Source organism: Euprymna scolopes, chromosome 13 (assembly GCF_053919585.1).
Source record: "Euprymna scolopes isolate OS-2025 chromosome 13, ASM5391958v1, whole genome shotgun sequence".
NCBI lineage: Eukaryota > Metazoa > Mollusca > Cephalopoda > Sepiida > Sepiolidae > Euprymna > Euprymna scolopes.
Genome location: NC_136494.1, coordinates 116,164,359 through 116,181,017, shown reverse-complemented (window position 1 = coordinate 116,181,017; position 16,659 = coordinate 116,164,359). Strand labels below are relative to the sequence as shown.

The following is a 16,659-nucleotide window of genomic DNA, read 5'->3' as shown; positions in this document are numbered from 1 at the left end:
CAGTTTGCCTCAAACTCTACCTTGGACCCAGCAAGCCATTTTCTCCCTAATTTTCCTCTGCGGACAGAAACCATGCTAGATGATCTGGAGATCATGCCTTCCCAAGTACATGATATTATAAAAAACCTAGACACCTCAAAAGCATGTGGACCTGATCTCTGTGCTATTAAAAAAATGCTCCACTGAGGTTGCTCCTGTTCTCTCTAAACTCTTTAACAAATGCCTTAACGAATCTTGTTTTCCTGGCTGTTGGAAAACTGCTTCTGTGGTACCAGTTTACAAAAACTCTGAAAGAACTAACCCATTAAATTATCGCCCAATTAGCCTCCTCCCTCTTTTCGCCAAAATATTTGAGTCCATAATTAATCGAGCTCTAGTCCACCACCTTACAACTGCTAAACTTCTCTCAGACCACCAATATGGATTTAGGCAAGCCCGTTCTACTGCAGATATTTTAACTGTAATCTCTGAACGTTTATATCAAGCACTAGATAAGGCAGGGGAGGGAAGGGCAGTAGCCCTTGATATATCTAAGGCTTTTGACAGGGTATGGTTGTACACCTCCAGCCACATTCTGTTTCTTACAGAATCTCTGTTTGCAATAACAATATACATGAAAGAATTAAAATAGCTTAAAATATTTCAATAATGGCATATAAAGAAAAAGCTTGATGAGCCAAGAAAGAATCCTTTTAATTTTTTTTTTTTTTAAATCAGATTAAAATTAAAAAGTTATGACTATTTTGTATTTTGCACATTTGGATATTTTTTTCCTCTTTAAGACCATATGCATTTTGTCACATTTTTTACACTTTTTTTTTAGTAAAAATATATCTTTGTAAAAACACAAGATTAAGCTATAAAATTTGCTATATAAGTGTATTTTTGTGCAAAGAATCAGAATATGCTACTGAAAATCTCCAAAAATTAGTTGTTTCTGAATAATCTGCAGTAAATGCACATAAATATATTGCAATTCCTTAAAAATGTCATGTATCTATTAAAAGAAAAGAAGTTAAAGAACTCAAAGTTAAATTGTAATGCATTTCATGTACAAAAAACTGAAATCTAAATCTAGGACTGCTTAAAAAATGAATATATCGCAATATTTCTTTGGTATTATTATAGATTAATACCTTCCGATACCCCCCTCCCTTCCCAACTGATCACTTCTCTAAAATATGTGATTCTACCTTTTTAGGAAATTGTGTGAACACCTTGAAAAACTTTAATGAAAGATAAAGAAAAATTATTTTAGAATTTAATGTAAAATGATTCCCCATTTTGAGCCATTCCAGCATTTTAGGGCAGTTAACCATTTGGTTTTGGTTTTTCTATGGGAAATAAATCCTGTGCGTTTTTTTTTGTTTTTTTTCTAAAGATGATTATGTATGGTTTTAAGAGGATCTTTGTGCAATTATGGTCGGATGGGGAGGTTGCCACTCTGACTTTGAGTTAATGATAGGACTAAGGGAAATTGTGTGAACATCCTGAAGACTTGATAGAAAAAAAACAAACAATTTTAGAATTTAGAGTGGGGATTAGTTTCACATAAATTTAATGTAAAATAACTTGCCATGTCAAGACCATTCTAGCATTTTAGAACAATTGACCAATTTATTTTCATGGGAGATAAATCATGTGCAAGGAATTTTGTTTAGTGAGGAGCTTGCCGCTCGGACTTAGCGTTATTGATTGTTAGGGCTAAATAAGGTTTTAGGATGTGGCTTGCCATTCGTACCTATAGTTAGAGGTAGAATTAAGGGAGGGTTTTTTTTTTTTCTAGTTAAGTTTTTAAGACAGCGTTTGACACCTATATTTACGGTTAGTGGTTCATAATTATTGGCTTTTGAAAATGTTATGCCTTAGATTTTGAACATCAAATTACTTTTAAACATGTAGATTTGCGTAAATGAGGGGTGTGAAACTTTACAAGAATTAAGACAAACAGACAAAATTAAATTTAAAACAAGTGGTATCACTCTTACAGAAAATGTAATGTTTGGAAAAGTAGCAAGTATTTTTTGCCCACCTATTTAAATATAAAAAAAACATTTTGACAAATCGTTCAAAAATTGTGAATGAATTTGATCTATATTTTTAATTATGCTTCATGTCTTTTGTGTACTGAGTGACACATTTTGTTTTTAAACTTTCCAGTTTAAGACGTTTTTATTCCTTAACTTCACTAGAAACTGAGCACTTCCTATAAATATTGATTTTGCTTTTCTTTTCTTTTTTTTTTTTTAAATGATCTGGTAGATTAGTTTCCATTCAATAATAATCTGCTGAAAACATTGTAAAAAAAAAAAAAAACCCCAAAAAAATACAGTGGGGTGGTACCGCTCATATGCCTGAACCCATAAAAATCATATTTGACATTTTTGATTGTTGAAAGCAAAACACTGTTTAATTCGCTGTTAAAATCTATACATTTAAAAAGCCTATTCTTTTTTTTTTTTTTGGACTTTTCAAAAATATAAAAATATTTTTAAAATTTAACTAAAAATATGTGAATAATAGCAAATTGAATGAAGTTGATAACGCCGGAGAGGTTGTGATTGCTTTAATTATATATTCTGATAACCAAATAGCTCTCACTAAACAGGTTAGAACATTTTTTTTTATATATTTATATTTTCAATTTTAAAAAAGAATTCGTTCTGGAATAAAAATCAACCACAAAAAAATGTCTGCTTACAGGTGTGCTATTGCTGCTGATGCTATTAATACTACAAGACAGTCTTCCGCCCAAACTCAAGCAGAAACGATTTTTTTTCTGGGTATCATCATTTTAAATTGCTAGCTACTACAAGAGAAAATAATATACAATTATACTTTTCATGGATAAAAAATAGTAAAAAGATCAATTTACTTGACAGTGGGTGCCTGAAGAAAATATTTTTCAAAATTTCCAATACTCATCATGTTGAAGTCTTTTTTTTTTTTTTTTTTTTTAACACAACAAAAAAACGAGTGATCAAAAGTATTTCGGACACCCCAAACTATTAAAAGTGACATCACTTCTGGTTAGTTTCCAAATTTTATGATAAAATTCTTATGAGCATTTACAAATCGGGGGAGGAGTTTTTACAAAACCTTACTGAAAACGTTTTATGATGTTCACATTTTTATCACTTTATTTGCTTAAAACTCTTCAAATATATGTATATTATTTATTCATTCCTTTGAAAGTATATTCATTTCCGAACAAAACGGTTTTATTTTGAGTACTTAGTGCCTTGGTTTTTAAAAGATAACTATTTTAGCAGAGCCCCCTTGAAATCTGTGATTATCCAAAGCGTTTTATCGTCCATGTGTATTATTTGCAATAATTCATCTAACATTGCATGCAATGCAATTCTTTTTGGGATCCGATTAATTTATTTTGACAAAAAAATAAATACTACTTCGATCGTCTGCAGTTGTTTGTCTAACATTAATACATTCATAGTGCTGTTAGTCCCCATGCTTTCCATGTAACATCTAGTTTGTTTATTTATTGATTTTTTTTTTCTTTCAATATTTATCCGAGAGTCATTTGCACATTGCCACGCATTGTGATTGGCTGATCGGCATCTTACGTCAGATTGCAGGTAAACTCGAGCGGTTGACATCATACTCCTGGCAAACTCGAGTGAACGCTTAGATACACATCCGGTTCAAAATCTGCACAAGTACCGTTCAGACTACTGTTCTCATCTTGTGTGTTATTTTCACAATGTTTCGGTTGATGCAACCTCAAACCTTCTTAGATGGATCTTGTCCTTGGAGAATCTTTCTGTTGAACTTGAATCTGGACAGAATTTCAGATGGCGCCCTACACAAAATTTCAGATGGCACCCTACAGGGTAGTATACTCTTGTTTCATTAGCCATGACTGGGGTAGAACTCTAAGTAATTTTCAATTGTATTTTGAGTGTCACCTGCACTTACCTTCAACCTCCAGAAGAGTGTAACTTTACAACTGAATTTTACCAAGTACTTTATCCACTATGCCATGGGTCCTTGCAGATATTGAAGATGAAAAGAATATATTGACATGAATAATTAAAAAATTCAAAAAATTAAATGAACTGGAGACATAATTTTCAGACCTAATTGTTGACACTTTCATGTAAAATGCCTTTGTTGTTGTTTTCTGGTGAACATACAGATGTTCTTCTTCAATTGTTTTTCTACAATGCTTTACTTGTGATATATATCTTGTATCTTGACATGCCTCGTATTAAATAAAAGAAAAATCTATATGATGTATGTACATGTGAAGAAACGAAAATATCATATTCCAATAATCACGTAAATTGATCAAGTAATTTTATTTTCATCAAGAAACTCAGTTTTAAAAGATTCATAAGAATTCTTAGACATTACAACAAATCTAGTATGAATTATTGAGTTATCTCCATTTGTTTCTTGAGATTTATTTTCAAAATGGCAAGTGAGATGCTCTTCAGATACTCATTAAATTTGATTTTGTTTAAAAATAAAACAATCAATTTATATAATTTTTGGAATATATTTTCATTTCATCACGGGTACATAAATCATACAGATTTTTATTTTTGTTTTTTAATATAGGTGTAATTCTGGACAAATAGCCTATTTGTTTATTGAGATTCTAAATGTTGGAGTACCTATTTACTTGTTTTCTCACGAGGGCAAAGTTGATACAAAATCAGTTTTAATGTGGGCAGAAAGTCTCCCGCCCCTTCAAAAAAGGGGCACTTATTTTTTTTTTTTTTTTTATATAGATGTGTCCCTTTAATCTATGGGTTTAGTAATGAGACTACTTTTTCAAACATAAGCCAGATAGCCTGTTATCGAGGTTTGGATGTAACTAAAAATACTTTTCAATCGACAAGTAATTAAGACTAAAGGTCATCATTTGCAGTTGCAGTGTTTAGAGATATTTAAGATAATTGTGTTAGATTTCTTGAGTCAATCATTGATATTTATGTTTGTAAGCTGACCGATTTTATTGTTGTTGTTCTGTTAAAACCGGGAGAACAAATGTGTGTATGGTGGAGGTTGCTTGCAGGTCACTCTGATAAATCTAGATTGTGAACACGAAAAAAGGCCAGAGGGTTGTGGATGACAGCTGATAAAGATTAGCTTTTTGTAAAAAACAAAACTCCTATCAGTAGATCATAATGGGTCATGTGTGGAACTCTGGCTTAGCAAATTGTTTTAGTCTTGCTTGATAACTTTACTATTGTTTTGATTCAACCTTGAAGTTCTTTCGTCTTCATGCGCTTCTAAGTAGTATTTACCTGTTTCTAAACTAGGGCACAATGTCTCCCTGGAAAGAAGGGGAAGATTCAATAGCTAAAAAAACTTACTCTGGACCTGTGTTTTAAAAAGATTAAAAAAAAAAATTCTGTTTTTATATAATTATCTGGCAATATTACAAAATATGTGTGTGTGTGTGTGTGTATGTATATATATATATATATATATATATATATATATATATATATATATATATATAAAATGTAGTTTTTTTTGTTGTTGATTTTTTTAAACGATATTTATGTTAGCGTCTTCACCTTTAAGATCGGATGTATTTTTTAGAAATTGCCCATTTTTAATTTTGTATGTAAACAAATAAAGCTGTAAAAAAAAGTTTACAATTAGTTTTTATTATTCAACAGAATACCCCAAAACTGACGTGTTAGGTAATCCTTAATCTGCGGAGTTTCAGAGAAAAGCTGTTAGCAAAATAATCAAATAGGAATGCTAGATATCAGCATTTCTATGCATTTGCTGGTTACAAGCTGAAACAAGTTTTAGTCATAAAATATAAGAATATAAATAGAGAAACAATTCATGCGAAGAGTTCTTTCAAAAATATTTTGAGGAAAAAGTCAGATGTATATAGGTATATAGCCAATTGGTACATATACACATATATATATATATATATATATATATATATATATATATATATATATATATATACACACGCATGTGCATATATAGATCCATGGGTATATATTTGATTAAATAGCAATATTTATATTTGTTTTTGAGTTTGCTTTTGCCTTGATTAGTAAACTCATTCTTAAAGCTTTCTGCCTAATATATATATTTATTATGTATCCACATAAAATGTTCTAAGGAAATAAATAGTTTATTTATCGATGTTCAGCATTTACTTCAACAATGCTCAATACAATGGTTCCCTATGTGGGTGAAACATAGAAGTTTCTTTGTAGCCATAACTATTAGATGAACCAAAGTATACTGCCAAAACTGTGGATTTTGTATCATTTCACCATAAGTTCTGGATGACATAACAAAGCTGGATGACACATTAAAACTACCATTCATGCTTTGTGATGTCATATGGAAATGTCATTACATTAATAAAAATGACACACTTTAAAGCATTTCTATAAAGTTTGGAAAAAAAATTAGCTTCTTTCCAAAATAATTTCATTAATTATCAAATATTAACTTGCAAAAATTTTAACATTTTAATCTCACAACTGATCACATTATACTAAGGTAAGTTGATCAATTTCATTTCCCAAAGGGTTTTTTTCTGCATACTTTAATAGCACAAAATACATGTTAAAATATTTCAGGGTTGAATTGTATTTTTAAAAAATCCTTTTTAATTCTCGTAATTAGCATTAATTTATAATTAACTAAACAAATCGCCTATCTTTCTCAGCTATTTTTTCACACACCTCTGTTGATTCAACCACTTTCTAATTTTTCTGAATGTCTGACTTTTTGTTTTCAGTATGGCCATTTAATTTACATATATCTATACACAACAAAAACGTATGTAAATTAGATTGTAAAATACGTCATATAATAATAGAGAAGTAAAGTTATGCAAGACTGTTTTAAAAGGTATGTCACACTTAATGTTTAAATTAAATCAAAATAAATAGTGGTGGTGATTGTTCAACAGATCGTTAATATGTGAAATATATTTTAATAATGGTTTTTGGTCACCCTCCCCCTCCCCCAGACAAAGGAGGAGTTGGACCTAGTAATTCACTTCCTTCGTTTGTTCACACTTTTCTCAATAATCATGCCTTGGATTTTTTAAAAATTTTGCACAAACATTAGTCACGGTGGAAGTAAATTTTTGCCAGAACAGATTTTCCGGGATATCTCTGGTTGCCCTCTCTAGGGGGCATTATAGAAGTAAAATCGCCCCCAAATCGTTCATCCGTTTATTTGTTCATACTTTTCTCAATAATCACGCCTTTGAGATTTAAAAAAAAAATTTGCAAAAACATTAGTCATGGTGAGAGTACTATTTTCACTTGTGGAGTGAGACCCCAAATGTTTGGCTTGTTCTTTTTCTTTTTATGATTTAAAAAAATAATTTGTAAATATGGTAACAATTTGCAGTATTGTACTATATTTAGTTTTAATTAGATGAAAATTTAATTTTGCATAATTGTATTTCACTCAGAACATGTCTGGTGTAAAAATCAGCCCATTTGTTGTAAAGTTTAATAAATTTTTTGCTTGGTTGTCAGATTGATAAAGATAGATTATTCTGATTTTTCAAATGAATGTTTAAAAATGAGTCTGAGAAAAAAAAATATTCTGCAATTTTTGCTACTGAAAGGAAAATACCATTTTAACTCCGTGTTAAAAATAATGCAGTGTATATTAAGCATTTACAAATTTAGAAATAGTATCTTTTCTTTCTAACTATATAAATGTTTTAAAGCTTTCACGAGAAATACCAGATAAAGTGCAAATTAAGCAGATTATGGCGCGAATCTGTCAATGTTACACTATAATGGCCAGTTGGCCGGGAATATTATATGCACTATGCTTTAAGAACAACACTCACAAAAACAAGATTCAAGATGGTGCTCTCTGAGGAAAAAAAAAAGCCCAAAGGACAGTCAAAGCAAAGGTGGTTAGATACCACATATCCAGATTTCATCCTTACTCTGGTTTGACCATATATGATAGTGGAAGAGAATGGTTATAGACATCCCACACCACTGTGTAGGATAAATGCAGAAGAAAGTGTTAAAAGAAAGATATCTTCCCTTCAGTTTTATGTGGTTTCTAAAATTCCCTCTCAACTGTATCTTCTCAGTCTGCCTGAATTCAATATAAATCTTAAATAATAATCAGAGATCAAGCTAGTAAAAGAACGCTTTTCTGAGTTTCACAGCCTATCTCATTTGTACAGGATAATATAGATGAGGGTTGACCAAGTTATTAAATGTTATAAAGCAATTTCTTTTTATGTTGTCTGGATAATATATTGTGGCCATTATCAAAAAGTCTTAAAATAAAGAATAATTCTCTATAAGTAATTGCATCAGCTGCTGGTGCTACCATAGCAATAAGAGAGACTGTTCAAGTAACTACTCATACATAATCTGATAACCTTCATTGTTGGACTAATTATAAATATTTTGTCTCATGATGACCACTTAGAACATGGACGTTTTGTATCAAAATAAATTTTCTGTACCATCCCAGAAAGGATTCTTGTCAACATATGGAAGATACATATCTAATATATAAAATTAAATTAATCTGGTTTTCTATGTTAGACCTAAATAGCAATGCAGTTAATTCATTAATTCAGATTAGTGATTTCTTGTTTATCCTTGCAACCGGTTCTTTACATTAAATGTAATTCACTTTAGTTTTTTTCCAGAAAATAATAATTCTGTCTAGGAAATTTGTTAAATTGAGGTCATTTTTTGTTTATGTTCTAAAAGCCTCCAATCACGTACGGAAATATTAGAAAAAAATTTTTTATACATTGCTACATTTGTTTATGATACATACTAAACAATTAAATTTTTATTTAGTTATTTTATTTTTTTTGCATTTTCATTCCAAACAAGGCACAGTACCACTTTGATGTAGGGGGGGGGGGCTACTATCTGGGACATAATTTGCAGCAGTACTATGTAGGGAGTTGAGCAGCAAGATGTCTGTTTACATTACACTGAACTACTACTAGTACAGTCAAGGAAGCAAGAACCCGTGAGGGAATTCCAAAGTCTAGCAGTCCTAGGGAAGCAACTATTAGAGTAGAAGGCTTTCTAGCATCTGGTGATATCTACTGTGTAAGGGTGGGATTTTGCTGCTTGTCGCGTTTGTTGGGAGTATTTACGTTGAGGGGGTACAAGGGTTTGTAGTGTGTCGGAGCACCTATCATTAAAATACTTGTAACAAAGGCAGAGAGATACAACATTTCATCGATGGGACAGAGGTTGAAGCCTACCTGACAGGTTGGCGACTCTTTTGAACCCTGACTAAGAGTGATAAACGTAGCAGTTGCACCAGCCCAAATGTGGCAGCAATACTCTATTACTTGTGTTATCGCAATAGTAGGTACATTACTTAGCTTTCCATCAAACTAGTACTTAAGATTTTGTATCCATGCCATATTACAAACTGTTCATCTTTCACCCTGCATAATAGTTTTTACATAATGTAAGAAACCTTCTATTGACCAATGCATAGTCATTTTTGACAACCTTTCTTCTTAAAAAAAAAAAAATTTTTTTTAAATTCCTCTTACCATCAAATGTGCTTTGATTTTCAATCTGTGTGTGAACACTTTGAGAAAACATTTTGCTAATTGCGAGATATCCTTTGATTAGAACATATTTTCGCTTTTCTTTTCACAGCACACATTACATTTCTTTAATCAAGTTAATACTCAAATTGTTTTATCCATGCAATAATACAAGCTGCATAATAATTTTGCATCCTCATACATATTCATTCCTAACATCCCTATCTTTTAAAATAAACAATGCGCCACTAATTTTAAGTTTGACATGTGAATACTTCTTTACTTGGGGAAAGGTAGCTGCAGATCACAATATACCTTTTTTGCAGAGAGATAAAATTCCATACATTACATGTACACATCAAAACACAAAAAAAGACGGGGGTAAAATAACTTCAGTTTTATATAAACAGGATTAAACTTTTAGCATAACTTTTTTAATAAATGCTACACATTTTCTAAGCAAATGTTTCTTGAAACATTTTTTTAACTATCCTATCTAGAGAAAGTGGTTCTTGTTCAGAATTCCCTCTATCTTAAAAAAATAAAAATTTATATAATGTACACACCTGTGAGAAAACTAAAATATCGTATTCCAAATTTACATTAATTGATCAAGTTGTCTTATTTTTATAAAGAAAATAATTTTTAAGCAATTAGTGTGAATTCATAGGATTTGAGGGCCATTCAAAAAATAAAGCCTCCTATTTTTATTTAACTCAAAAAGTTTAAGAGCTACGAAGATTGGAATGGTATCATTAAAACAAGCAACCTTTTATGCTCCAGGATTTTTTTCTGCGTATTCACCACCATTCTCAATAGATTTTTGCCAGGAATTCAATGACGCATCCATGACGAGGGTTATTTTCTTAGAGTTTCACACCAAGTTTCTGCAACAGAGATGAAACTTCCAGGTCATGAATGCATAAATTCAATCATCATAATGCAATTTTTGATCCCTTCTGATCCATTCAGGCAGAATAAAAAATAGAAGGCATTTCTTTTGGGACACCCTTTGTACAACATAAAATCTTACAAGTTTGAGTTAATTCCCTTTGTTTCTTGGTTTTTATTTTGTTACTCATAAAATTAAATTTTCTTATCTCTACTTATATATAAAAGGTACTGTCTGTATTCATTTTTTATAGACTCCGAAATGGCCTGGACAATTTTTTTTGTTTTTTGTTTTTTAAGTTTTACACAAATGTGCTTTATATATCTGAGGGTGTTCTTAGACAGGTTTAGTATCTGAATGCAAAATCCCATAAGTATTGATAATCCAAAAAATCTGATTAAAGAAGGAAGTCTGATTTTAACCAAAGTTAACACCCTTATACAGTCTAACACCGCAAGTGCATTTGAGAAGTTTTATCACTACACAAGCAGAACAGTCCAGCATATAAAATCAACAGTAGGTTGTTCGATAAGACAAGGGCATGTTTGAAATGAATGTTTCTCATTAGAGCACAATTGAATCATGATACTTGACTTTTGCATTTTAAACTTTAATTCAAGCCATTATATAAAAATTATGTTATAAAATCAACAGTAGGATCTATGCAGTGCAATGTAGACTACAATGTATTGTGAACTGTGACTGTGGGGAGACATGTGAAGCTTCCTCCTGGTGCATCGCGGTGGGTCCCTGACTAGAGACAGCAACCAATTTGATTGAAAAATGGGTGAGTTTGATGACAATAAAAACATTAGAAATGTGGAACATTAGTTGATCCTCATTCAATCCCGGGCAATGTTAAGTCTCCTTGCTAATTTAAAAATACATTAATTGATCAGTTTACTTAATTTTTGGAATATGATATTTTCATTTGGGTATGGATACATACATAATATAAATTTTTCTTTATTTTAGTTTAACATAGGGAGAATTCTGGACACGAACACAGAAGGTATTTGACAATTGACTTTATTCTGATTTATTCTTCTCGATTCTCTACCAGTCAGTCAATATGTACATATTTTTACTTCTAAAAAAGAGGAGCCTTTCTTCTTATTCTGATTAGCTACACATTTTTATTGCAAATGTCTTTCTAAACAGGGTTGTATTAATAAATATTTAGCAATCTATATGGAGGTAACCTAATTTTTCTCCATCGCAATTGACTTAAACTCTTATCATTCTTCATGGATGAGAGTTAATATAGAAACGTTTTAATTTGAATAAATGCGCTTGAAAGCCAAATCACAACGTAATATTAGGAAAATAAACAAATATTTTACTTGTTTGAAATTTATCACAAATATATTTCAGAGGTATATACTCCATCTTCAGTGTGTTAAATTAAAACAATGTTTCTATATGAACTCTCATCCTTGATGTTATTCCCATGTTGCCTATGCACAGTTCAAACATTTCAAAATACAAACGCTAGATAAAATGCGCGGCTCTTTACAGATTTCTTTCTCCAACTTGACAACATGGCAAGGAAGAAGAGAAGAAAAAGAAACGAAACAACACACTGAAGATGGAGTATACCTCTGAAATATATTTGTGATAAATTTCAAACAAGTAAAATATTTGTTTATTTTCCTAATATTACGTTGTGATTTGGCTTTCAAGCGCACTTGATGGGTATTTCATTTTATTCTTATCTTTCTGTTAAATGTATACTTTCATTTACATTGATAAAACTTTTCTTTTAATTACTGATTTACTTTGTCTTCCTTCAGCAAAACTATTATCCAGCTCCCCAACATTTGTTTATTACAAAAAAGCAAAAACAAAGAATTAAATCCTATCTTTTTTTTTCTTTTCATTCCAAATAAAGCTTGGTGCCACTTTGATGTAGGAGGCTACTATCTGGGACATAATTTGCAGCAGTACTATGTAGGGAATTGAGCAGCAAGATGTCTGTTTACATTACACTTGAACTTCTGCATGTCAGTACAGTCGGGGAAGCAGGAACCCAAGAGAGAGTTCCAAAGTTTAGCAGTTCTGGGGAAGAAACTATTAGAGCAGAAGGCTTTCTGGCATCTGGGAATCTCTGTGTAGGAGTGGGATTTTGCTGCCTGTCGGGTCTGTCAGGAGCATTTATGCTGAGGGGGCACAAGGGCTTGTAGTTTGTCAGAGCATATACCATTAAAATACTTGTAAAACAGGCAGAGGGGTGCAATATTTCATCAGTGGGAGAGAGGCTGAATGAAGCCTAGCTGACAGTTCGAGACCTATTAAGTTGATAACTCTTCTTTGAACCCTGTCCAGGAGTAAAAAAAACTAGGAGCAGATGCACCAACCCAAATGTGACAACAATACTCCATACATGGGCGGAAGTTTAATATGTACATATTTTGACTTTATTTCTTTTGTATTACTTTTTTTTTTTTTTTTAAATCTGAAATTATTTCTTGTTCTATTAAAAAAAAAATGTTATGAATATGGGTTTTGACATTACAGAAGATTATATTTGAAGCCGAATATGTGTGTGTAGCACATGAATAACAGGAAGTAGTGGAAGATAACTCACAGTAGACTTGATGTAGACATTTAATTTACAAGGAGGCAACACATAGAATGATATAAATATTACACCTGTCAGTCTTAGTCCAATATTTTTGTCACAAATATCATGGACAGAAGTAATATATCTCTCTCTACTTATGTCTGTCTCATCCTCTTCTTGCATCTCTACATGAGAACTCACATAAGGAGGTAAAAGGAAGAAAGTAACTCTACCTGAAACAGAAAAAGGAGCTAGCTCTCCTTAATCGTAGTTCTATGATTCTAACAAAAATAAAAGTTTGATAATCAGCAGAAAAACACAGACATTGAAGTCTGTCTAAAAAAACAAACAAAAAAAACAAAAAAAACTCCCATTTCCTATTTTGGGTAAGTTGGAAAAAAAAAAAAAAAAAAAATCTGACTGGTCGTTTAAAACTGATCCCACCTCCTTGCAAATTGCATCATAATGAAATCATTGTTTTATCCACAATCTTCCTTAAATTAATTCTTAGTGAATTGATCAAAAAATCATTGTTTTTTTGTCTTCTCTGGTACTTGCCTCTTCATAAGGCCAGTTTATTTGGGAGCTCTCATACTTTGGTATGGCTAGAATAAACACAAAAAAAATTATTCCGATTCTATCAACACCCCTCTATACTTATGTGTGTGTCAAACACCTAACACTCTCTCATCTAATTTAATAGAGGAAATACTGCTTTGGAGGTGCTATCTCTGATATTTTAAATTTGAACAGTGACAGCTGACTAACTCGTCTTCAAGCCAGCTTAAAATTGGCTTTTATCCACCATGATAATAGATCCAGAAGTTTTTAAGTAATTCTTCTGTAATCAGTTTCTTGAAGTCAGAATCCTTTTTATTGGCAACTTTTACAGTCCTAAATTCTCATCCATTATATCGAGATGATCGCTGCCAAAATATGAGAATCTTTTCTTTTTATCTATTATTAAGAAGAACGGTTATTAAGATAGGTCTATTCAATGAAAATACTATTTCAAACTTAAAAGCATCACAGACTGGCAAAGATGCTATTTCAAACTGAGGAGACTGTTTGAGAATATCAGGTGCCATAAATTATAAAGTAGAAATGATTGAAAAAAAAGTCACTTTGTGGAAAGTATGAACTCTTACCTCCTTAGCTATGGGTGAAATAGACTAAATTTTCAGGCCTTCGTATGGCAACTATACTAGAAGGAAAATTAACTAGTTCCCTTCCAAAAGTTTCTACTGGTCATCTTAGATTTTCTTGAAATGTTGGTTCAGGAAAAGTGAAGTTGAGATTTTGCAGATTTATTTGCAAGAATTATAAAATAAAATTTTTTAAATACATAATTTCATTTACAAAATTTTTATAATAAACAAATGAAAGAAACAAACAAACAAAAAACATCATTGCAGATGATGTATCTATTTAGTTGCCTCCCCAGGAGGACAGGTCAGCTTTTAATGTAAGAAAAAAGGAGCAGTTTGGGTTTAAAAAAAAAAAAAAAAAAAAATACAAAAATATTCAATTGTATTAAGACGCACAGAAAATCTCTTCTTCGAAACCGTCTTTGACCTTTTGGCGAGGAATGAAGTGTAATATCTGTTCTGATACTACACTTTATTTCTCCTGTCCTCGGTCAGTGAAGGAGAAATCTTTCTAGACTGAGGCGATTTTAATTTTTGTCTCCATTCAAAGTGCCTCTTTTTGGGAAGCTTAATTTCCCTTACATTAAAAACTGACCTTGTGTCTCCTGCCTTTGTGGAGAGGTAAGTAAATAGATACCATCTCGGCAATGTTTTCGTTCCATTGTTATAAAGTTTTCTAAATAAAAACTTTAAATTTTGTTTTATGCTTGCAAATAAATATTCAATATAACACCCTTCTTTTTGTAAGTTTTGTGAACCATTTATTTAAAAGTTTTTTGCCTGGTTTATACATTTTGTTTAAGAAAAACTTTCTTTACTAAAAAAATGTTTTGTTTTTATTTTTTAAGTTTACCAAATAAAAATCTTTTGTAAAAAAAAAAAAATAAATAAATAAATAAAAAAAAATAAAATAAAATAAAAAAAAATCTGTGCGGATAAGTGTTGCATATACTTTGTTTATAATTTAACTGGAAATAAAAGAAACTGTTGCCATGCCAACATGTGCCCTTTAAGTCGTTTCTGATTCTGGAGTGCCTCAAGTATAATTGATCCATTATTTTTCTTTTCAATTGGAGGAGGGTGGGGAACATTCTAGATAAGATTACTTTCTTAAATATTATAGTTATACTGTATTTTTTAGCCTGTTAAAAGCTGACAAAAAGTTATAGCCTTAAAATGAATACTTTATGCCATATTTATGGTTGAATATGGATAAATTTGTGCTCATTTTTGCATGAAACCTACTAATCTTTACTAATTCCTAACCATGTATCGAACGTAATACTTAGTTTGCTACACCATTTGCTACATTATAATAAAGGTCCATACACCCAGCAGCCTAGTAGTTTCCAAGAAAAAGTGGAACAGACTGAGAGAAATATAATATAGATTATATTGATGTCTTGCCTACAATAGGAAACAGTTGATTGCTGGGATAACCCAGCCTACACTAGACTGGACTCTCCGATATAAATATATAGGCTGAGTTAAATTTCCTAATGAACCTAAGTTAAACAAATTAAGATGAAAAACTTTGCAGTCTAAGTTATTTTTGTTGTTTTATTGCTCTAAATCCTTATATTATTATTAATTTTTTTTTTTGTCTGAATTTTTTGTTTTGATATGACACTTCATCTTTTCTGTCCTCAGTCAGTGAAGAAGAAATCCTTCTAGGATAAGGTAATTTTTATTTTAGTTCTAATTTATAATGCCCTTTTTTTGGGAGCTGCATTTTCCTCAAATTAAAAACCGTTGTTTCTAACTCTCCCTTGTGGGGAGGTAACTAAACAGAGACTTATCTTTTTAAAATATTCACCTGGAAATGTCCACATTTCTATTGAGCTAAGTGTATGTCACTTTCTTTTGACACCTTTTCACAATAATTATTGAACATCTGATATGATAAGACTGCGTTCAAAAATCTGTTTTCCTTCGATTATGAAACACAATTTTTTTTCATGTTAAAGATTGATAAATATTATGTTTCTGAATTTTTGAGATAAGAATTCATTATTTGTATTTATATTCTCCAGACTACTATTCTCATCTTGAGTGTTATTTTCATGTTTTGGTCAATGTAACTTCCGATCTTCTTCAGGCGTATATTGTCAAACTCGGGAATCTTTCTGTCAAACTTGAAAATCTACACAGAATTTTGAATGGAAACTCTTTATTTTATTTTATTTAATCCATCACTGATGGAATGAGAGCATGTTACGTCTGTAGATTAAATAAAGAAGTTCCATTCAAAATTTTGTGCAGATTCTAGAGTTTGACAGAAAGATTTCAGAGTTCAGCAAGATACACTTAAAGAAGGTTGGAGGTTACATCGACCGAAACGTGAAAATAACACTAAAGATGAGAACAGTAGTCTGAACAATCCAAATGATATGAAATATTCTTCTTGCCAACATTTATTTTGACGCTATCTGCAGTCAAAACTTTAGTTTATTGACCCTCATTCAATTGTATTCCTTCATAAAGTTGATTGAATTTAAAAAAAAAAAAATAAATAAACCTTACAACA

At 31.1% G+C, this 16,659-nt stretch overlaps 1 protein-coding gene across 11 annotated transcripts in view; it reads left to right on the top strand.

Moving 5' to 3' along the window:
- The window catches only part of LOC145292166 (3-phosphoinositide-dependent protein kinase 1-like), a 145,345-nt gene that overhangs the window by 13,488 nt on the left and 115,198 nt on the right, over positions 1 to 16,659 (top strand). For 4 of the 11 annotated variants that reach the window (XM_080138366.1, XM_080138373.1, XM_080138367.1 and 1 more), the window contains exon 2: positions 11,397 to 11,433. The exons of 4 other annotated variants lie outside the window; for them this stretch is intronic. The gene's annotated coding sequence lies outside the window, so the exon portion shown is untranslated. Of the gene's footprint in view, positions 1 to 6,399; positions 6,511 to 11,396; positions 11,434 to 16,659 lie in introns of those variants that run through there. 3 more of the 11 variants (XM_080138371.1, XM_080138370.1, XM_080138372.1) reach the window with 3 other exon arrangements.